Consider the following 24,935-nt stretch of genomic DNA (forward strand, 5'->3'; position numbering starts at 1 on the left):
CGCGGAACTGGGCCTCGCTCGTTAGGTGTCACATGCGTGGTCGTAACCTGCGGTGTGGCACTGGAGCCAGGGTGTGCAGATGACCCCTAGGGGAGGTCATGGTGCATACAGATTAATTGGATAATGGTTTGAGATGAATATGGGCCAAATGTGACTTTTGGCGTGATATTTGGAAAGGGTTTGTTTTTAGGCCAAATGGGATTTTTGGCGTGTGTGGAAAAATATGATTTTATGGGTTTTGTGCATTGGCATCACTTCATGCATATTGTTTGAGTTCTATATGTTTTTATCTGGTGGTGTTTGGATTTTACTTACCTGCAGCACCATTTTGGTTCCGTAGATTTTGGTGCAAAGATCAAGGATGAGGAGGAGGAGGCTGAGCCCGAGGACGCGGCTCCGCCGGGGTGCTGAAGTTTATGCTTTGTATTTCGTTTAAAATTATGTTTGTGTCCTGTAATATTTTAATATATATGTTTTGAACAGCTTTGTGTTAAATTAAGAAAAATTATGGTACTTAGTTATATGACTTTGCTATCTGCTCCGTGTCCTTTCGTGCACATTTGTTGCTTTTGCACACATTTAGCACACGTCGTTAGGGTGGTGACCCGTGATGTCATCATCCGGACGTCTCGATTTCCCCGTGTCCGTGCGTGGGGATTTGGGGGCGTCACAATCTAGATATGTTCCCAAAATGTTGGCATCTATTACAAGTAGCAACAAAAGCATGAGCATCCTTGAACAAGGTTGACCAATGAAATCCGGATTGAAGAACTTTAGCTGTGGTCTGATGAGCTCCAAAATGCCCTTCACATTCTAGTGTATGGAAATGCATCAAAATGTATGTCATTTCCTCTTATAGAACACATCGCCTAATGATATGGTTTGCATAATTCCTATAGAGTACTAGTTCTTCCCAATATGCTTTACTTTTGAGAAAAATATCTTCTTTTGTTGGTAAGAAAAATCTGGAGGAATGATTTTTCCTACAAGAAAATTGACATAATTTGCATACCAAGGTAGAGGTTTGTGAGAAGAAATAGCTAAAAGTTTATCATCCGGGAAATTATCATCTATGGGAGGTTGTTGGGACTCAAGTTGCTTTTGTAACTCCAGTCATGAGAGATGATCCGCAAGAAAATTTTTCAATTCCCTTCTTGTCTTTAATCTCAATATCAAACTCTTGCAGTAAGAGGAACCCAACGGATAAGTCTTGGCTTGGCTTCCTTCTTGACAATAAGGTATTTAATTGTGGAATGATCGGTATAGACTATTACCTTATTCCCAATGAGATATGGCCGGAACTTGTCAAAAGCAAACACTATAGCAAGTAGCTCCTTCTCAGTTGTGGAGTAGTTGAGTCGGGCATCATTAAGGGTGGCTAGCATAATAAATTGTGTGAAACTACTTGTTCTTTTGCTACCCCAATACCATTCCAACAGCATAGTCAGTCGCATCACATATCAATTCAAATGGCAGATCCCAATCCGGTGCTATAACAATTGCAGTTGACACAAGCTTCTCTTTAAGTAACAAAAATGCCTTCTCACACTCTTCATCAAAGAAAAATGGAGTTTCCTTCACAAGTAAGTGATTGAGCTGAAATATTGTATATTTTAGCTATTTAAAACTAATGTATTTTAAATTCATCATGACATTATTATTGGTTTTAAATGGAAAAATGGTTAAAATGAATAAATCAAAGTTGTGATTTTAATTGATTAAAAGCATGAATTTCTGCTTGAATTCTACCAACTATTGATTACTGTGCATTCTAGTCCATAATTTTTCTTGCTTTCCATTATCATTTGCATTTGTACCATTGTTTTTCTTGTTCTTCATGTTCATAAAGTTTCTTGAGCTATCTTTCCATCTTTTGGGTTCAATTCATGAACCTCAAAAGATAGAAGCACTTCTTGCCATCTTTGAATGGAAGTTGCTCAAGCTAATTTTTCATTTGTGTTATTTTGTTGTTAAGTGTTTTTTTTTTTTTTTAATCTCCATCTCCATTTTTCATGCATACCATGGTTAATTATGTTCATGCCTTGTTCATACTTTGTCTTAAGCTTTCCCACCATTTAAACAATCCCAACTCCATCTAACCTCATACACGGCTACACCAATCACCCCACAAATCCACCAACTCATTTCCAACCCACCTAAATTATACATTAATTGGGAGGCTGTTTGTTTGGCTTAACTTACATCGGTTGGTGCAGCTAAATTAGTGTGAGGAACATGTGATGGATTGGTGCAATCAAAGGCTGTTGCTGTCCACCGAAATGAAGGAAGAAGTTGGTGCAATCAAAGGCTGCTGCTGTCCACCGAAATGAGAAGAAAATATAGAGAAGAGAAATACTTTTTGCAGTCGGCAGATGCAATCGGCGTGCAGTCGGCTGTAAAAAAAAATTAATACAGGACCTACATGAAAAAAAAAATTATTTTTATAACTTTTTATAATTCATGTAGGTCCCCTTGAATATAAAAATTTTTTTTTATAATTTTTTTTTATTCATTCCGTACAGCCGACTGCACGCCGACTGCATCTGGCGACTGTATGTAGCAAAGCCCTATAGAGAAACATGTGCTGAAATTAAAGTGCATGATGTGCTGATTTTTCTGGGGTTGAAAGCTGGAATAATTTAATTGGTTGGGATTTGTTTTGGTTGATTGTAAAGGGAAGTAGTCGGCTATTTGTGAAATCATTGAGGATAGTCGGCTGCTTATGATATGAAAAGTCAGTGCATGATTAAGTGGGGGATAGAGAGGAGTTGAGGTCGGTTGAAGAGAGGGAGAGAGAGACGTGTAGGGAGTGAGAATTGAGTAAAAGGTGCAGGCGAGATTGAGTGAAAGAATTTTTTGTCAATGGGTGTTTGTATTTTGCTGAAATATAAAGTCGGTGAGAGGCATTCTTCAAGTCAAAGGGCAATTTCCAGAAATAGAGAGAGACGTGTGAATGAAGTATTGTGTGCTGAAATTGAAAACAAAAAGATTGAAGAAGTCGGCTGGGAGGCAATGAAGAAACCGTGTATGAATTTGCAAGAAGTTAGGCATGAAGTTAGTCAACAAGTTAGGCATGAAGTTAGTCAACAAGTTAGGCAAGAAGTTAGGCATGAAGACTTGGTTGTTTGGTTTGAATTAATAAACCAATTGAATAAAATAAGAGAGGAGGAATGCAATGCAAGACACGGCAATTAAAGAGGAATGCAAGTGGCCGAAATTGAGGTGTGAATGCAAGAATGAAGTGTGAAACCAATTGAGGTGTGAATGCAAATTGAGTGTGAATGCAAGATTGAAGTGTGAAACCAATTGAATGAGAGATGAACTAGCCAAGATGTTCGGCTATAAAATGGGTGCAGTCCGAAGCTTACAAAGAGAACAACTAGGACAACTCAAACTTAGACAAACACAACTCAACACACACAATTTTCTGCTATGTACTTGAAAGAATTAGCTCCTTTTTGTTTTAAGAAATTTTGTTTCTCCTTTTAGTTTCAAAGCTTTGTTGTTTTAGCATTTTTATTAAGTGTATTAAGATTTGTTCTAGACTTTTATTTCATTAAGAGTAATACCTTAATATTAAGTGTGCTAGTTTGTTTCATTACTAGTTTATTTCATGTAACAAAAAGAAATTGTTTTAGAAGTTTTAATCAAGTGTGCTATTTTGTTTCATAAAGAATTGTTTTAGAAGTTCTAATTAATTGTGTTACCTTAATTTATTGCAAGAAAGGTTTGGTTTTAAGCTTTTGTTTTTGTTTTTGATTTTTCTGAACATCATACGTGGAGAGCAGAGGAATTGTTATAGAGTTTTTATTAAAGGTTTAGAGATTAATTTTCAAGAGTGATACGTGAGAAATCGTTCCTTTTTGTTTCGAATTTCAATTGAATAGTGAAAGAAAGTTTTCGTTTAGACTTTTCGTTCCCTATTTTATTTAACTTCAGTTTAAAGTTTATAGAATACTTTTGAGTTTCTGTTTACTTATTTCGTGTTATTTATTTTTCTTACTTCTTTAAGTTTTCATTTAATAGTGATTACAACTGTTATGTGTTATTTTGAGAATTCGTGATTTAATTACAAAGATGAATTCTAGAATCTTGATTTTGGGTATTTTAAATTTTCCGTTCATGTTTTGTCAATTACTTTCTAATTTAGTTTAATGCTTAATTTAGTTTTATTAATTTCTGAGTTTAATTTATTAGTCCTTTACATTCCAATCCAGCAAACAAAAAAATCAAAAGACATGAATCTAGTCCATGACTAGTACCCTTTTCCATCCATTGCATATATCATCATTTTATTTTCTCTTTGTGAAGTTTTTCACATTTTTCAACGAGTTTAATTTTAAGCAACTTTCCCTGAGGAGACGATCTAGGAATTTATTCCTAATTATTACACAACATCCTCCTGCACTTGGGATAGCATTAGTGCTACTCATTTTTGAGTGAGTCAGTAAGCTATACATGGGTTATGAAGGGGTTTGGAAATCTTGGTGAATCTTCTATAAAATTTTGTGTGTACAAGAAAACTCCTACTCCCTTTTTTGTTGGTGGAGGTGGAAGCTTCTCAATTGTCTCATTCTTGGTTCTATCTACTTTAATCCCCTTAGAAGAGATCCGATGACCCAAGACAATTCCCTCTTTTACAATGAAGTGGCAGTTCTCCCAATTAAGCACAAGGTTGGTTTCTTCACATCGTTCCAAAACTAATGCCAAATTCCAAAGGCAATTATCAAAAGAGGATCCGAATAGGGAAAAATCATCCATGAAAATTTCAATAATCTGCTCTACCATATCCGGAAATATTGCCATCATACACCTTTGGAAAGTGGTTGGCACATTACAAAGCCCAAAGGGCATTTGTTGGAAAGCAAAAGTATCGTAAGGGCATGTGAAGGTTGTCTTCTTTTAGTCCTCTAGTGCTATGGCTATTTGATTATAGCCATCTAGGAAGTAAAAGTAATCATGCCCGGCTAGCCTATCCAACATTTGATCAATGAATGGCAAGGAAAAGTGGTCCTTTTGAGTGGCCTTGTTCAATTTTCAATAATCCATGCAAACCCTCCACCTAGTGTTGGTTCTTGTAGGGATTAACTCATTGTTAGCATTCTTCACCACCGTCATCCCTCCTTTCTTTGGTACAACTTGTACAGGACTAACTCATGAGCTATCAGAAATTGGGTAAGTCACTCCAGCATCTAACCACTTTAAGATCTCTTTACACACTACTTCCTTCATTGTTGGATTGAGTCTTCTTTGGTGCTCTATAGAAGACTTGTACTATTCTTCCAGCAAAATCTGGTGCATACAAATAGAAGGGCTAATTCCCTTGATATCTGCAAGCGTCCACCCAATAGTTGCCTTATGTTTTCTAAGCACTCTCAACAACTTTTCTTCTTCTTCAGCGGAAAGCTTAGATGAAATAATTACTGGAAGAGTAGGTGATTTGCGAAGATAAGCATACCGAAGGTGTTCTGATAAAGGCTTGACCTCCAATACCGGCGGCTTTTCAATAGATGGAAGTGGCTGTGATGGTCCTTGTCCCAAATCTTCAAAATATTTCTTGTTGTTAGGACCAAAGGAATCCATCCATGAGGCATATTCTAACACTCGAGATCCTCTACCATGGTCAGATTAGGACTAACCAAATAAGATTCCAATGATTCCTTTTGTTGATTAAGCACTTCGTTGACCAAATAGTAGATTGCTTGGATACTAAAACAACTCTCAAATGTATCTGGATACTTGATGGCATTAAAAACATTAAAGGTTACCTCCATCTCTTGTACCCTCAACCACAATTCTCTCCTTTGGACATCAATAAGAGCTCAGCCAGTAGCAAAGAATGGTCGACCAAGAATGATGGGGATTTCCCTATCCTCCTCCATGTCTACAATGATAAAGTCAGCTAGAAAAATAAATTTTTCCACTTTGACAAACACATCTTCAATAATTCCCCATGGGTGTTTTATTGAGCCACTTGTTAATTATAATGAAACTGTAGTAGGTCTTGATTCACCTAATCCAAGCTTCTTGAAAATAGATAAAGGTATTAGTTAATACTTGCACCTAAGTCACATAAAGCTTTTTCAAACACAGAATTTCCAATTGAACATGTGATATTGAAGCTCCCTCGATCCTTATGCTTTGGAGGTAATTTCTTATGTAGCATTGCACTGCACTTTTTAGTAAGAGCTACCGTTTCATTCTCTCCCCATTTCGTTATTTGACAATAAATCCTTCATAAATTTCACGTAGCTTGGCATTTGTTTGAGGGCATCTACAAACGGAATGTTAATATGCAACTTTTTAAACACATCTAGAAATTTAGAAAATTATCAAGCTTGTTCTTTTTGAGTTGTTGAGGGAATGGAACTCTTGGTGCTAGATCTTGTGGTGGGATTGGTTGACTTTCATAAATCTCCTTGAATGGTGGTGTGTGAAGTTGCACCTCTTGTGCTCATAAATCTCATCTCGTTTTTGTTCTCAAAGCTAGTGTCCTTTCTCCGAAGTGAAAACAGTGTCATTCCTAAAACTAAAGTCCTGCATGCTCGTTGCTGTCCAAAAGCTCCAGCTCGTTATGGTAGCTCTCTTTTGTGTTACCTCCCCGACTCTTTTCTTTTAAGTCGATGTCTTATGTTTTCCTCAAAACCGCTCCTGCGTGTGGGACTTTTTGTCATCAATGTTTTTGCATCATTGCATTTTATTTAAAAGCATATAAAAAAATGAAAAGAATGACACACAAAAATTAGAAATAAAAAATATGTTGTGCACTGAGGAAATATTGACCAGTTAAATTCCAAGTTATAAAGTTAAGCATAAATCATGTTATAAACCAATTTAAATCACAACTGAGATTTATGCATCTTAACCATTTTTTCATCTAAAACCAATAATAATTTCATGAAATAATTAAAATATATTGGTTCTAAATGTATGAAATATGTAATATTTTAGCTTAATCAATTGCAACTGATCGCTTCCACTACATGGAAAATTCGACATGTCAAGAGGGAGTTTAATGGTGCTGCTCACTAATTAGCACAACGGGTTGTGAATATGGAATATGAACTAATCCATGTTGACTATATTAAGACACTTGTAATGGCTAAAGGCCGTGTTTTATGATTAATGAATATTATGGTTTGATGTTAAAAAACAATGCGTGAGGCAGATTTAATTTCAATTAAGCAAATAAATATTTCATTAGATATGGGAAATTTATCTAGGGCATAACACTGAAAGCCAACTATTTGCATGTACATTAACTGTATGATTGTGTACGTATATCATGTTGTTTTTCATGAGTCACTTATGGTCTTAGCTGTTTTTAAGGGCTAAAAGCCTCCGAAAGCCAATTCTTCTTCCTCCAAGAGTTCCATCCCATCTCTTCACAAATTCATCGCTGTGGTTGATGCTAAACCTGGAAATACAGTGTCTCGGATTGTCCTTTTCATGACTTGTATCTCCTTAATTTGTAGTTTGTTCCAGCATCTTCTCAACACTAGGAAGCTTGAATAGATCATCGGCCAATCTTCCTAGCTAGCCACTTGCAACGTATCTCTACCGAGTGCAGATGCCATGTTCGGAATATATGAATGAATAGTGCCACTGCAAACATATCATCCATCATAATTGAATAGATTATTAGGACCTAGCTACTGTATTTGTTTTTTTTTTTAAAATAGACTTCATTTTATTCAATGAAACCAAAATTACAGCTGTGACTTATCAATATAGGAAAAAACTCAAACTACAAGCCAAACTACGCATCTGCTTTGCGGTCCACCCGCACACAAATTTCTTTATGACGGGCATTATCTTAATTTCTATAAACTCTCTCCTAACAAACCTTCCAGTTTGTCTGAGAGGAGAACGCTTTGTAAAAACAGAACTAACTGTCCCCTCTTCTAAAGGAAGAGAGGTACTATGAGAGAGGTATTATCACCCTTCATCCTCACAAGGAGGAGTACTATCACCCACCATCCTTCAAATGAGGAGTGGGACTCTGTTACAATGGACACCAAATCAAATAACTTATTTCTTCTTATTTTTTACCTAAAACAAAACAACAGAGACTGCAAATACAAAGAAAATACTGAAAAATCTGATCTACAAACAAAAAGGAAACATTGGAATAAAAAAACACTCTAGGAGAAACACCGCCTACCGATCTTGAAAATCCTGGCATCTATGGCCCTAGAAAAGCCGCACATGGCATCGGCAGAAGTCTCTGTGTAGTGGCTCATGCATGCCAATTGCTCACTTTCAACCTGCACATACATACTACGTGCCGCTCCTTTTGGCATCACATTCGATAGTCTGAAAGATCAGCAACCCTAGCTACTGTATTATTCTTCCTCTTATCATTAATATTTCAAGATACTACATTTAATAATAATATATACATTTAATAATATAACAACCCATTTGTGACGCCCCCAAATCCCCACGCACGGACACGGGAAAATCGAGACGTCCGGATGGTGACAACCCGGTTCACCACCCTATCGACGAGTGCCAAGTGTGTGCAAAAGCAACATATGTGCACGAAGAAACACGTAGCGGATAACGAAAGTCATAAAACTAAGTACCAGAATTTTCTTAATATAATACAAGCTGTTTAAAACATACATAATTAAATATTACAAAAAACACAAATATAGTTTTAAACCAAACTATAAAGCATAACTTCGACTCAAAACTCCGACGGAGCCGCATCCTCGGACTCAGCCTCCTCCTCCTCGAATCCTGCACCAAAATCTACGGAACCAAAAATGGTACCGCAGGTAAGTAAAATCCAAACACCACCACATAAAAGCATATAGAACTCAAACAATATGCATGAAATGATGCCAATGCACAAACCCATAAAAACATATTTTTCCACGCACGCCAAAAATCCCATTTGGCCCAAAAACACATCCTTTCCAAATATCACACCAAAAGTCACATTTGGCCCATATCCATCTCAAACCATTATCCAGTTTATCCGTATGCACCATGACCTCCCCTAGGGGTCATCCGCACACCTTGGCTCCAGTGCCACACCGCAGAGTACCACCACGCATGTGACACCTAACGAGCAATGCCCAGTTCTGCGCCCCGCACGTTCATAGCCAAGCATCGTCTAGCCCTCGCCAGCGAAGGGCCACAGAGTCGGTGGTAGAGCGATGCCCGGTTCCACGCCCGGCGCGTTCGTAGCCAAGCATCCCCTAGCCCCCTCTCCCTTCGTAGCCCAGCGACAACCCAGGGGACATCACTCAGTTTATTCCACTCCCGAGTAACCAGAGGAGCTCCACCGAGATAATACCCCATCCCGGCTTGGGGTCGTGATACACACACACCCGTAAGCCCACTTACACCAATAAAACAGGCTTTTCTCAATTAAATAAAAACGCACGTGCATGCATCATGTAAATATCATATCAATGCACAAAAATAACCAACCAACATAAATCAATAAAACAAGCAACTCCGTCCTCCATCCATCCAACCCCCGAACTCCTCGGACTCAGTCCGGAATCAACCAACCAGCAGATAAATAATTATTGAATGAGCAAAATATATTTAAATCTGAAAGTAGGGTTTGGAAAATACTTACAGTGCTATATGGTATTTTTAGAAAGCTTGCGGCGTTGCAAACGGCGGAGAAAAAGCAACGTAACAGTGAAAATTCACTGTGGCCGTGGGTTGTAAAATACCCACTTTTGAACGGGGACAAACCAAGGCTTGGGATTGATAGAGAATGGTCTAGGGATGATTATGAAGCTATAGGAAGTGGTGGTTGGCCATGGGTGGCGGCGGAAATGGTGGTTGATGGCCGGATTTCCCAAAATGGAAAGCTAGCTCGTGGGAGCTGTTCTGGTGGCTATTAGGGGCCGAAAACGGGTGGGTTAGGACGGCAAGGGACCAGTGATGAAGTGGTGAAGAGGTGGTGGCCGGAGGTGGAGCGACGGTGGCGGATCGGGGCAAAATCCGTGGGGTTTCAAGGGCATTTTATTTTCCGGCCAAACGGCTGGCCGGATGGGGCTGAGATTCGGTGGGGTGGTGCGCCAGAGGGAGAGACTTCGACCGGTGGGGGTGGTGTGCCGCACGGCGGTCGGACGGCGGTGGGTCGAGGGGCTGAGCTAGGTTACGGCGTGGGAGAGGAGAGAGAGAGAGACGGACGGAACGCGGGAAGAAGAAAAAAGAAAAGGAAGAAGAAAAGAAAAAGAAAAAGAAAGAAAAAAGAAAAAGAAAAAGAAAGAAGAAAAAGAAAAGAGAAAAAGGGAAAAAGGAAAAAGGGAAAAAGAGATGTAGGAAAGAAATGAGGTCCAATCCTCACTCCGGGAAAACAAAACAAAATCGCCGAGAAAGAGATTAAAAACCGTAAAACAAAATAAATAAATAAAACACAACATCCATCAAATAAAAAAACTAAATTTAAAATGCAATAATTTAAAATAAATAAACTAATATATTAATTAAAATAAAAACAACCTTTCAGTGAAAATACACGCAAAAGCGGGTCATCACACCATTTGCAAGCAATCCTAATTATTTTATGTTTTAAATATCGATTTTGGTTACCTGTACAAGGGCATGATCCCAAAGGAGTCCACCACGAGACTCCTAAAAGGCTTGGGTAGTAAAGCCTGAATCTTTTTCTTCCCATTATAACCAGTTGCAAGAATCACAACATCAGCCTCCAATCTACTTGTTGAAAATAACTTTTGTATTCTATATTTACTTTCCTTAAATATTACAGTAAGGGTTAGTGCCCTTTTATACAGAGTAAAAGAATGTTCTAGTCTTATCATAATATTACAGGTAGTGCTATGCACTGAGGCATGCACATTACATGAGCAATGGTTATTACAGTGGATGGTTTGTTGAGGAAATTCTTGCAGGAGATGATAGTGCTCAAACAGATTCTTTTGAGTGCGCATGTATGGGATCCTTTGTGACACATGATGAGGATGTAGTCTCTTCATGATCTGCATGGCTTGCGTGGTCATCATTTATTGCTCTAATAATCCTCCTCAAGTCGAGTTGTCTCAGGCGTAGACTTGTACATAAGAGCTAGAACCTAGCAGCCGACAGAGGCTTGGTAAGAAGGTCTGCTAATTGATCCTTTCCAGAGATGAATGCTACTAATAATGATTTATTTAGAACTCTATTTGGAACAAAGTGAGATCTCCACATGCTTTGTTTGGGCATAAAAAACAGGATCGAAAGATAGATACATGGCACCTAGATTTATCACAATACAAAGTTGGTGCATTGTCGAGGTTGATGCCGAGGTCTTTGCAGAGATGTTGAACCCACATAATTTTAGCAGTGGCATTTGTTACAGCCTTGAACTCGGCTTTAGAAGAAGATCTTGCAATTTTTGGCTATTTCTTTGATGACCATGAAATTAAGTTTGGACTAGAGAAGAGAAGATATGCACTGGTTGATCATCAGTCATTAGAGCACCCTGCCAAGTCGGTGTCAAAAAAAGTCGTGATGTTCATCGTAGAAGAATTACTGAAGGACATGAGGTCAAGGTGAGAAGTATGTTTAAGGTAACAGAGGATTCGTTTAACTGCTTTCCAATGAGGGACTTGGGAAGCATGCATGTATTGACAAACCTTATTCACAGCAAAGGCAAGATTAGACCTTGTGAAAGAAAGGTACTATAATGACTTAACTGTACTGCGGTAGAGCGATGGGTCTTCAAAAAAGTTGCCTATATATAGAGAATTTTTTAGAAGTGGCCATGGGCGTCTTGATGGGCTTTGCAGAGGCCATGTTGGTTCATTTAAGAAGCTCGAGAATATATTTCTTCTAAGTAATAAGCCATCTGCTGTATGTGTAACTTCGATCCCCAGGAAGAAATTAAGTGGCCTGAGGTCTGAAATTGGAAACTCAACATTCAAGTTGTTAACAAGCTCTATAATTAGTTGCATAGATGAACCTGTAACCAATTGATTGTCAACATAAACTAGAACACAGAGAGCATTGGACCCGAGCTTTTTAACAAATAATGAGCAGTCTGCAAATGAGATGGTAAAGCCAAGATCAAGTAATTTTTTACTGAGGCGAGAGTACCAAACAAGGGGAGATTGCTTCAAACCATAAATTGCTTTTCAAAGCTTGCACACGTGATGAGGAAATTAAGATGATTGAAACCAAGTGGTTGTGCCATATACACTATTTTTGACAATGCTCCATAAAGGAAAGCATTCTGAACATGATACTGGTGGATAGGCCAACAGTGAGACACAGCCAGAGCTAGGACCAAGCAAATGGTGGTGTCCTTAATGACAGGACTAGAAATCTAGTCATAGTCCAAACCAGATTTTCTGTAAGAATGCTTGGCAACCAATCGAGCCTTCCTTCTCTCGATGGTGCCATTAGCTTTGTGCTTGGTCTAAAAAACCCATTTGCAGGAAATAAAATTTGATGCTGCAGTTGGTGACACAAGTGTCCATGTGTTGTTTTTTAGCAAGGCATTAAATTCAGTGGACATGGCGTTGCGCCATTCAGGGTAATTTTGGGCAATAGAATGATGGATCTTCTGGGATATTAGATGTAAGGGAGAGATGAGCTCGAGGAGGAAGACAAGGGATGGTGCCATCAGTAAACTAGCTTGGGCACACTGATCCAGTTTGTGATCTTGTTGTAATGATTCAAACAGGCTGCTGCACATGGTGTGGAGAACATTGTGTTGGAGAAGGAGAGGAGTTGGGAGACGAAGACGAGGAAGGTGGTGGGCCTAAAATGGAGTGAGTTTGGGTTTGGGCCAAAATTAACAAGAGGAAAAGGAAGTATGACACAGGTGGGCTTAGAAAGGAAAATGGGTTGTGATGATTGAGAAAATGGAAAGAGGCTTTCATTGAATTTGATATCTTTAGAGATGTAGGTGCATTTGGTGGGGAATATGATAGCAGATGGAACCATGGTGGGTCGGGCTAGAGCCAAGATAGAAACATTGTATGGCTCAGTAATCAAATTTGTGTTGATTAAAAGACCTTGTTAAAGGCAAACAAGTAGACCCAAAAACCCGTAGGCCTTTATAATCAGGGTCAGTTTTATGTAGTAAAAAATGTGAAGAAGCATTTTGAAGATGAGAGGAATGGAAGCATGTGCTAACAAGGCCAAGCCAGATTCTACGATGTGTCTGTGCTTTCGTTCAATTATTCCATTTTGGGTATGAGCATGTGGACATGTGATGCGATGTTTGATACCCGAAGTGGCTAAAAGTTCAAGGAAGGTCCTAAATTCCCCTCTCCAATCAGTTTGTAATTGTTTAATTTTGGTATTGAGTTGTAATTCAACATAAGATTTGAATTTAGTAAAAACAGATAATGCTTGTGATTTTGCTTGTAATGGAAAAAGCCATGTATGGTGGGAATAGTCATCAACAAAGGTAATATAAAAATGAAAACCTTCACTCGAGATATGAGGCGAAGGTCCCCACAAATCATTGAATACATGTTGAAAAGGTGCAGTAGACTTAGTAAGTCTAGTAAGAGCAGGTGTGCGGTGGTGCTTGCCCATGACACAAGCATTACAAAATTGAGAAATTGAAGATGGATCAAAAGGAAGTCCATGTTGTTGAAGGATGGTTCTGACAATCTTGATGGACGGATGACCTAATCGTGAGTGCCATGTAGGAATAGAGGGAAGATAACTGGTGTGAGCTTGAGAGGATAGTGATGCAAAAGTGTAAAGGCCGTTAGTAGTTATCCCTTGAAGTAGTACTCTCCCTGTGGTGAGATCCTTTACAAACATCATTATCATGGAAAAGCTGGCTAACGGACACAAGGTTCTTAGTAAAGGAAGGAACACATTGGAGTTTGTTTAAAATAAACAAAGAAGAAGAGAAAGGAAAAGTAGCAGAACCAGTGTGCCAAATTGGGACTGGTGAATAATCACCAACACGAAGATGTTCATCACCATGATATTCATCAGACTGTAGGTTCAAATTGGCAAGATCACTTGTAATGTGATTGGTAGCGGCTGTGTCAGGATACCAGGCACCATCAAAGGCTTGGGAGGAAGAGTTGTATTGAGTTGAGGGAGAAGCAGAGGTCATGTATGCTTGGTTGAAGCGATAGAGGCATGTGAGTGCAATGTGGCCAACTCTTACAAACGTGGCAAACAGGACGAGTATCAGTTGTTCGGGAGGATGAGTTAGGAAAGAAATTACCTGAAGGTCCATGAGAGCTACGGCCTCATTGGAGTTGAACGACCTCCATGACCACGATTGTTGCAGCCACGAAATCCATGGTTACACCTAGAGTTGGAAGGTGCTCAAGCAGAGAAATTAGCAGATACATCTGGGGATGAAAAAAGTGAAGTTGTTGTGGCATGATGTTGCATCCAAGCTTCATGAGGAAGCATATGACTGAGCAACTCTTCCGTGGAAATGGGATCCAATCGAGTAGTTACAGAGGACACCAAGGCATCATAGTTAGGGCCAAGCCCAGCAAGCAAGTAAGGGACAAACTCTGTAGATGGAAGAGGACACCTAGCTGCATTCATTGTGTCTGCTAGTATTTATGCCCGTCGGAATTAAACTTGAATTGAATCATTGCACTTTTTCAAAGACGCAAGTTGACATTGCATCTATATTATTCGTGCCTGGGATGAAGAGGCAAACGTGGACTCTAAAGAGAGCCAGACATCCCTTGTTGACGTACAACTAATGACTTGTCCAATAATGGACTTCAAGAGGAAGGATATTAGGGTAGACATGACCATTTGATCATGTTGGGCCCAAAGTTCATGTTCAGGGTTTGATGTACCATTAGAAAAGTTTGGCAAGAGAAGGTGGATAGGATCCATCAACATATTTAAACAGACGCTGCCCTTTTAAGTAGGGAACAACTTGAACCTTCCAGAGAAGATAGTTTTCATTCATTAGTTCGACTAAAATTATATGAGAAAAGTTGGGTAGGGGAGAAGGGAGGGAAGGTGAAGGTGGAGATGAAGAAGAAGAAGAAGAAGAAGAAGAAGAAGAAGAAGAAGAAGAAGAAGGAGAAGGAGAAGACGACATGGTGGATGGCGAGTCCTAACTTGTGGCTCTTGATACCATGTTGAAAATAACTTTTCCTCAAATATTATAGTAAGGGTCAGTGCCCTTTTATACAGAGTAAAAGAATATTCTAGTCTTATCAGAATATTACAACTGGTGTTATGCGCTAAGGCATGCACATTACATGAGCAATGGTTATTACAGTGGATGGTTTGTTGAGGAAATTCTTGTAGGAGATGATAGTGCTCTGATAGATTATTTTGAGTACCCATGTATGGGATCCTTTGTGACACATGATGAGAATGTAGTCTCTTCTTGATCTACATGGCTTGCATGGGCATCATTTATTGCTTTAATACTACTCTTGTCTTCAAAATCAATTCCCCCACTCCAAAACCACCACTTTGGTGATCCTTTTTTGAACAGTAGCTTTCCATTTTCTACCTCGGCAAAGAAATTATCTAGCATGAAGCATAGTCCTCCAAAACTTTGTTGATCCGGTTTCAGTCCATACTTCACTAAGGGTAGTTTCCATACCAAGTATGACTCTATGAACTTGGAAATTAAATTGCTTTCCGCTGTTTGGAAGCAAAAATATATTAATAAGAAGAGTGTTGATTTATGTAATACTTGTAGCTGTTAATAGTGGAAGTAAAAGAAATATACAGATTTAAATTTTTACCATCGGTGATAAAAGAGGTAATAATAGGGTCCTGATGATCTAGCTCTGGTTTGGCTTTTCATGGAGAAACTGAGAAGACCTTGTTGAATAAAACAAGAAAAATGGTAATCCCCAAATCTAGTATGACGAAACTATCCAATGTAAAGTTCTTATCACCATTGTGCATGGTTGCCCCTCAGGTCCTATAATATATTGCCCAAAAGAATATCCATAAAGATCAAATTCTAAGCATTTTCTACGTCGTCTTAAGAGCCAAATATATGAATTTTTATTGACATAATTATTTTTAAGAGCAATTAATTAAGACAGTCTGACTATTCTCTTCTTTTTATCTTCTCTACAATTGCTTGGAATTTTCACCATAGCACTTTCGATGAAACTTCTTATTAAATAAATTAAGGTATATAAGAATATTAATTATATGGACATATATATAAAGAATGTAAATATTCAATATTAATTATTTTATACACTTTTTAACGGATGAGATTGTACATTTCAGATTATTTATAAAGAATTGGATCCTGTTGATATCATGTTTCATGGCCCAAGCAACTCCACGGAAGTCTAAGCATTCGGCACCTGCAAGGAGAGAGAAGAGAGGGACCGACGGAGTCCAAAAACTCTCCAATGCTAATGTCAGTTGGGTGCTCTTTGGACTAATGGGTATGTAGAGGGGAATAGAAAATCAAACCTTTTCTCCTGGGCCAGCTAGGGGTATTTATACCCAGATGGGGCTTTGTTGTCGAGGGAGATCGTGGGGTGTTAGGTTGTGCCTAAGTCAAACCTACCACCTCCTTGCCACTGCGGCGTAGTGCAGGCCATGGTCGTGTCATCCCAGGGGTTTGTCGTCGCATGTCCATATCTCCTTACATGCATTAAATGTGGCGTGTCTCTAGCCGAGTGTGCCCACAACCAAGCATGCTTAGCCACCAATGCTCTGCATAGTCACCTGTTTGTGTAGACTTTTGTCAGTCCTTGGTTCCCTACTAAGGCCTCGGGTAATCAATGCCTGCAATGGGCTTCTCAGCCACCTTATGGCCATTCTGAAGGGTGGGTGGGTTATGGGGGTGGCCCGAGTCCCCCCCACCCCAAGCCCTAGTACCTTTCGTTAGTTGGCCTCAATCTTGTGCAACCATGGGTCCCCCAGCGTACTTTGGTTTGGGGTTACTAGGGGTCTTGGATGGGGCCACTGGGCTTGGGCCCTTTTCCACTTACATTACCCTGCAAATTCTCACTGCAGTGAGTGATGGGAATTCAAAATTTTTTATTTCCTGCACAGATACTCTAACACATGCCTCGTCACAAACTAATGCTTTGGATGGAGAGACAAGATGTGGGCCCTTCAAGCTTTCGACTCCTCTGGTAGTTGGGTAACAACACGGCTGGCCCCTTCCTTCCTCTTCACCGATTGGTTTGTGACTTCATGCATTCCCCTCTCCCCTCTCCCATCTCTTCCCCTTTCAAACCGGCCCATTGGCTAGGCTTTCGTGCCACTTGTCCTTTGAAGGACATGCATCTCCTTGGTTCTTGTGATGCCTTTGAAGGCACATTGGTTTGTGCATGCCATGCAGTTGACAGAGCCATCGTTACTCGCGTCGGTTGGGATTCACGTGCCATTTCACTAACATTACCATCATTAGTGTCGCTCCATTTCCCATGCCACTCTCAAAGATTTTTGGCTATATAAGCATCCCTTTCCTTCCTCTGCTTCCTCCATCCTGCCCATTTCTCTTTCTACCATAACGCCTCCTTTCTCCTTTTGCTCTCCTATTCCTTTTCTTTACCTCCCTTTCCTATTCCCCAGGCCGTGCCCATCATCTCCTTCCTTTCTACCACTTTCCTCTACTCCCATGGCCCCAAAAACTTCCACTGAAATCATCACCCTTATTTCAACAACAAGCGCTAGATCTCGTGTGTCACCAGTGAAGATCTTCAAGCCTTCTGGACTAGTTATGGCATCCCTCGATCAGCCAATCTAGAGGTTCCTTGCCCACATGAAAATGAGTTGACTACTGATTGAACAGCATCTTGGGTATGTTTGCTAACAGCATTCGCCTCCTATTTTGCTGCCCTATCTAGGAGGTTCTCCACTACCTAGGATTGACACCGGCCTAGATCAATCCCAATGCCTAGTGATTTCTGGTGTCCAGCTGCATTATTGCTCGAAAGGCCTTCACTGCGGCTAGTAAGGAATACCCTAACTTGACAGAATGGGAGTTCTTGTCAGTATACAACATCAATCATTGTCCAGGGAGCCTTTATAGCTTTCGGGAGTCGCGCCATTCGAGCATCAAGGACTACACTCGAAAGTTATTCTTCATCTTAGGCTGAAGCTGGGAGTTCCCCAAAGGGGAGTCTGCTCAATAGAAGTTTCCTATCCAAGCAACTTGGGGGTTCCTCCCCTCTTCACAAAGTCTAGACATCAAACTGTCCCAGGGGGAAGAGGCGCGAGTCGCCATAGTGATGGCCTAGGTGCAGGTGAACGATGTTGAGTCACACATCAACTTGGCCCTTTCTGACAGGAACATCCACGAGTTCCTACCTTCGCCCGATTGTTACCCCCGGACCAGTCAGGTACTCTATTGGTGTGAAAATATATGCAAGTGTACAGAATCATAACAAGTAGTAAAGTGTTTTAAAGAAAACGGATGTCAAACCCACAAAGATTAATTTTTGCTATTGAGTAGTGAAATTTACTAAATTAAATACTCTTTGAAAAACTAAAAAAAATGGAAAGATTCTACTATATAAATTAAATTCAAATACTTGACAAAAAAATAAATTTAAGAATAAAATAGCATAAAATATAAGATTTTAAATATAATAAGAATAGGTTTAGAGCATTTGATTTCACCTAGCAAATCCCACACAATTTATTCTTCCTCATTATAAAATTCAAAATGTCCCAAGTTGATGATAGAAATCCCATAATTATTCAATATCTTCTCTTGAATAATATTAAAAATATCTCTAACTAATAACTCATTATATCCCTATGTGAATTCAACTAATTAGAGACTCATTAAGTTCTTTGGATTTTCTAAAAAATCATACTAATTATGGTAAAGTATTTCTACTTTCACTCAACTAATGGATCCTAGAGATTTAATAACAAATCACCTCTCAGTCTCATTGCAATTCAATAGATTGAACAATAATTGGCTAGAAAATTGCAAGTATTAAGAAGAAGGAATAAACACTCAATCATAAAGATATTGAAAATAAAATAACTTATTCATAAATTGTGTTCAAAGCTAGACTACATTAAAGCCCTAGAAAAATAAAATTAGTTCATGAAAACTCTGAAATCAACCATGTTCTTATTGGAATACATCAAAAGAAAATTAAGAGAGAAGATAATAGGTAGATGAAGCATTCAAGATTGTTGAAGATCTCTCTTCATTGAGACTTGGCAGCCGGCTTCATTCTCCTATTTTCCTTTTGAATTCAACTCCCCTAATCCTTTTCTCCAGTGAAGCAAAAATCCCCCATTTTCATCCAATAATATGTTTAAATATGATAGAAAAGAAATCCTAAAGTTTTCCTAATTTTTTTAAAAAATCGCCTGACTTTTTGGACTTATTTTGACATCCCTGTATGGGCTTCAAATTTCAAATTTTGAAATCATTTTTTGATAACCTTTAAGATATCTTTCCAACCCATCAAGAATTGAATCAATCGGATATGTGAGTAGAAAGTTACGGTCAAAATATTTAAGTATGTCCGGGTTGTTTTCTAGTGCATTTTGAATTTGAATTTCTTGTGGATTCCTTCTGTGATTTCTTTTTTTTTTTTCTTTCTTTTTCTTTTTCCCTTTTTTCTGGAACTTTTTAATTTTAAAAAACTTCCATCCATATTTTCAGGCCTTCCAATCCATTCAAAATGATTCTCTAATTTTTTAATTTTTTATCTAAACCCTCATGAATATTTTAGATCTCCTTCTCAGCTTTCCAATGCACCTAAACTTGCTTTATTCTGACTTCTAGAACTCCAGATATAGGTTAAAAATAGAAACAGGGTCTGGGCTACAATAAACTTCGGGACATATTCTGACTTCTCCATTTTTGCTAAATTTTGAGCTTTAAAATGGCAGAAATGGGTTTTGAGCTGTCCATAAAATTTTTATTTAAATGTCTTAGCTTTCCAAAAAGTGAAACAAAACCTAAAACTGAGGTATGTGACTTTAGTTAGAACCCAAAAACCAAACAGTGTTCTGGTTTGACTAGACCAGATCAACTAGGATTTGCTCTCTAAGTGTAGCCTAATTTCTACCTCTTCACATCATCCAAATTCCAACCCAATTCAATAATTTAATACCTACAAAATATCAAGAACTCCCAAGAATTAAATAAATGTTAAAAACACCTAAAATTCTAAACAAAGGAGCTAAGAAACATACAAAATACTATGAATCAAAACAATTAGGACTAAGAAAATGTGTGAAATAAATTTCGACATCATCTTCTCGGATAGGGTGCCACCCCCTCAAGTTTAGAAGTGGCCCACAGACCCTTCCAGGGGTGAAGCCAAGCTGCTAAAGGTGCATCACGACTCACCCTATGCGACCTCCAAGAGTGTAGGCTTTCGGGATCAAGCAGTAAGCAGGCAAAGGCAACTGGAGCCTATACACATCAAATGCATTCTTTAGCTCCTTTGCGCACCCTCCTCCTTGTGGGGCAGGTTGGATGGAGACATTTGTGTCCTTCGAAGACACTCTGAGGGAGGAAGTTTCCCATGAAAACACAAAGATGACGTAGGAGATGCATGTATCTCCTGGGGCTTCCTGAAGAAGAGGCAAAAGAGGAAGAAGAAGAAGACAAAGAGGAGGAGGAAGATAAAGAGGAAGAAGAAGAAGAAGCGTAGGACGAGGAAGAGATGCCCCCAGAGGAGGGTGAGGAGCGTGAGGCCACCTCCATTGATCCCTCCACTACTCCTCAGGTAGGCGTCCAGGTTGAAGTGTTGGGAGTCCCTTCTCGCACCTCTTTCTCTGCCAACATGGGTTGGCACAGTGAAGACTCTTGTGGCTCCCTTGCTATGGTGGTGCTGAGCGATGATGATGATTCTCTAGGGTTGGAGTTCGACACTTCATGTGATCCCCTAGGGGGTTGTTCCCACAAGGTCCATTGTCAGGCTGCCTAAGCCCCTTAGGAAGGGTCCTGCCAAGGAGGAAGTCAGGGCGTCGGGGTTGGGCCCCTTCTTGTCATTGGTCCTTTCCTACCCTTCTTATTCTGCCGACGTCAAGGAAGGCTAGGTGTCACGTACTTAGAATTTCTTCACTTGACCTATGCGGCCTTAGGAGGTTTTGTCCCCACAAAGCCCCTTAGTAAGCCTTCCAAATGACTCAAGACAATAGAGAACAAATCTAGAGAACTTGTTTGCTCTTATTGCTTGGTGATTTACACAAATGAGACTCCCTCCATTTATAGGGACTCTTGGTACATAGAATAGTTAGGATTGTGACACTTGTCAACAATCCAAGGGTAAAGAACTTTCTAGATCACTACTCTAGAATTGTCTATAAGGCCCTTCCCTAAGAGGTTCTAGACCATTCTAGAATACTCCATATAATTCTACAACATTCTACAAGATTCAAGAGTAATCTACAAAGGACTAGGAGACTCTAGAAGGTTATGGAATTCTCTAAAAAAATCTAGGTGGTGACATAGGGCTCTAACTTAGACCTTAATAAGGCTTGTGCAACAGCTAGCAACTGAACAGCCTAGAGGCTACGATCCACCTTTGCCTAGGTACAATTCTGAGTCTTTTTCCCCTCATTAGTTCTTCAAATTTCTAAGTGTCCCATCCCTCCTCATTCTCTTTTCCTTCATTTTTAGCAGGCTACAGATCAATTAGCAGCGATGGTAGGTGAGAAGCTGGGGGAGCTATCTGAGGCTAACCAACAGCTTGCAATACTGGTATGCTATAGGCATTACAACTTGAGGCCAGGGGTCTAGTGAAACGAGGAACTTGATTCTGGGCACTAAGCGCTTTTCAATGAGGTGGAGGACATGTAGAGGCGCATCTGAAGCTTAGAGAAGCACACCGTAAGGAGCAATTACCAAAAGGAAGGTTGAGGATGATGCTTACATGTTGTCTGCCTATAGCAAGTAGCTTGAGGTGACCCGGGCAGCAACTAAGCAGAACTTGGCCAGTCGAGAGGCTGAGCTAGCCCAAACCTAGGCAATGTTGAAGAAGCTCTTAGATGACGACCTCAAGACTTGCAGACAATGCACAAGGCAGATATCCTTGAGTTTCAAAACCATGATGGAGGCACAACATTTAAGGGGGAGCTACGGGGGGCCAAGGAGAAAGTTAGTGGACTAAAATAGGAGGTGTCGGAGAGAACAAGAGATTCCGGGACCAGGACCTTACAATCATGAGCCTGAGTTCAAACCTTGAGGTGTAGGCCGAAACACTGTAGGGATCAAGGCCTACATCACAAATTCCAAAGCCATTCAAGACATAGCTTAGTTGTATGGCTATCGGAAGGGTCTCGAACGGCTACAAGAATAGTTGTTGGTGCATCCTGAGTTATACTTAGGCACATTGAACTTGCAATCTCTTAAGCTGGGTTTTTTTTTTTTTTGTTTTTTTTTTAATGTACCTTGTAAAGAATGCGCATTGTATGCATAACTAATGAGAATCCATTTCACTCCACGTATATGTTTTACTTCTCGCCTTCCTTATATAATTATATTTTTTTTGTGCTTTGGGAGAGGGACAGGTCTTTGCTTGATGGGGGTTGGCAAGCCCTTACCCCGTAGCGAGTCTAGGAACTCAACTTTGATGCTTGTCTCCGGACTCGGATTTGTTGGATGGGGGTCAACAAGGCCTTACCCCATAGAGAGTCGGGGACCTAGCTCTGTTAGACTGGGGGTCAAAAAGGCCTTACCCTGCAGCTAGGGACTCGACTTCGATGTGAATCTAAGGACTTAGTTTTGTTGGACGGGGGGTTAGCAAAGCTTTACCCCATAGCGAGTCTAGAGACTTAACTTTGATGTGAGTCTAGGGACTCAGCTTAAGCAAAACAATGCTGTTAATTTGATTCAGCTATGCCATGAGTTAGAGGTTTCAGATCTTAATCAAATGCTATGATTTCATGCTTTGCTTTCTTATGCTTTGATTTTACGTAATATGTTTAAAGTTTGGAGCATCATTAAATGATTATTCTTCATGTTTTTGCACCTATATGTTTCGGCCAAGGCATAACTTCATAGTTCCATGTATGTATTTTGATATCCCATGTATTCTTAGTTATTTCATGCAAGACATTTCATGTGTCATATGTTAAGTATAAGTTCGAATGTCATAATTGTCATATCATATGCATTTGGGAGAAGTGTTTTAAAAAGTGTTTTCAAGGAAAAGAGTCAAAAAGTTTTATCACGAATCCCAAATGTTGGCACAGGGAATTATCTAGTGGAACTCTCTGTCCACTCAGGAGTGTTTAAAGTTGAGTGAAGACCCTTGGGTCAACAAAGTACAGTCGATGGGTCTTGAATGGTTCCTATGAAAGGATACTAGAACAAGGTTGCACCTAACACTAGCGGGTGCCATACGGTGAAGGCAAAGTAAGTGAATTACCATAATAAATAAATAAATAAATTGTGATAAGACGTAGTCACCTCGATGAAAGGGGTCGATGGTTGATGGGGTAACTAGCAAGAGCACGTGGTGCATAGAGGAGCCGTGATGTATCTACATGTGTTATAAGAACAAGGCAATGTGCCTACATGATATGAAAATGATCATGCGATATGATATGAAAAGGATCAAATGATAGGAATCATGTGATATGATATAATATGGATCATGTGATTAACCAAGATATGAATGGTTACAAAAGTATGTTTTTACGAAATGTCAAGGAATGAAATTACATGTTTTTGTTTTAAAAAAAGGTCAAGTGTATAAGTCAAGTCTTTAGTCACGTCATGTGTCAAGTACATGTGCACACATTTGTATACTTATGTTAATCATTGTATGTTGTGTGCTTACTTGCTGAGATTTCCAAATTCTCATTGTGGTAATTTCTACTAATATTCTCCACCTGGAATGGTAAAAGTTGTGATAGGACCAAGAGTAGTGAGTTAGGTTGATGATAAAGGCTAAGGAAGTTGTCAATTTAGAGAATGAACGGATTCAGTCATGATCTACTTGGAGATAGCTGAGATTAGAAAGATGCGTTAATGATTTTCTTTGTTATTGTCTTTTTAGACTAAACTTGTTATGATGTAGCGAGGAGCTTGATACTCCATTTTTTATAAGTACGATTTAAAGCGATGAATGAAGTCAAGATATTAGTTTTATTCTAGTATAACATTTTACGAGATGACCTATTCCGCTATGATTTATTGCGAGCATGCATCTTAACTATCATGTACGAGGGGTATGTAGCTTTGCGTTGCATGTCCCAACGCTAGTGTCACGGACTTAGAATTTCTTCACTCGACCCGTGCGGCCTTAGGAGGCTTTCTCTCCCACAAAGCTCCTAAGTAAGCCTTCTAAAGGACTCAAGACAATAGAGAACAAACTAGAGAGAGAAGATAGAGAGAGATGCTCTAGAGAACTTGTTTCTCTTATTGCTTGGTGATTTACACAAATGAGAGCCCCTCTATTTATAGGGAACTCTTGGTACAAAGAATGGTTAGGATTGTGACACTTGTCATCAATCCAAGGGTAAAGAACTTTCTAGATTCCTACTCTAGAATTGTCTATAATGCCCCTTTCTAGAACACTACTCTAAATTGTCTATAACGCCCCTTCTAGATGACTCCACACAATTCCACAAGATTACAAAGGACTTGGAGGCTTCTAGAAGGTTAGAAAATTCTCTAAAAACCCTAGGTGGTGACATTCTCCCCCACCAAGCTTCGCGACGTCCTCGACGCGGTGTCTTCATGGAACCTTCGGATGTGATCTTCAAATTGCCACAATGACTCCTTTGGTTCCCAAGTTGTCTCGCTCTCGGCCAATCCCTTCCACTTGATCAAGTATTCTTGGCGTGGCATATGACTCTTTCGCCTGATGACACGGTCCGCCAAGATTTCTTCTACTTCTTTGTCGAAAGTGGTAGTTATGCCCAATGGTGCACGCTTGGACTCTCCTCGTGTTGGCTCCTCTTCATCACCATGGTAAGGCTTCAAGCAGCTGACATGGAAGACTGGATGAAGTTTGAACTTGGAGGGTAAGTCCAGCTTGTAGGAGACCTTCCCTACTTTCTTGATGATTGGGAATGGTCCCTCGTAA

The 24,935-nt window shown here is 39.6% G+C and overlaps 1 pseudogene; it reads right to left on the minus strand.

Annotated features, from left to right (window-relative positions):
* Positions 1-7,324: 7,324 nt before the first annotated feature.
* Positions 7,325-16,508, minus strand: LOC122296758 (annotated as a pseudogene).
* Positions 16,509-24,935: the final 8,427 nt, after the last annotated feature.

This window comes from Carya illinoinensis, chromosome 15 (genome assembly GCF_018687715.1).
Source record: "Carya illinoinensis cultivar Pawnee chromosome 15, C.illinoinensisPawnee_v1, whole genome shotgun sequence".
Lineage (NCBI taxonomy): Eukaryota > Viridiplantae > Streptophyta > Magnoliopsida > Fagales > Juglandaceae > Carya > Carya illinoinensis.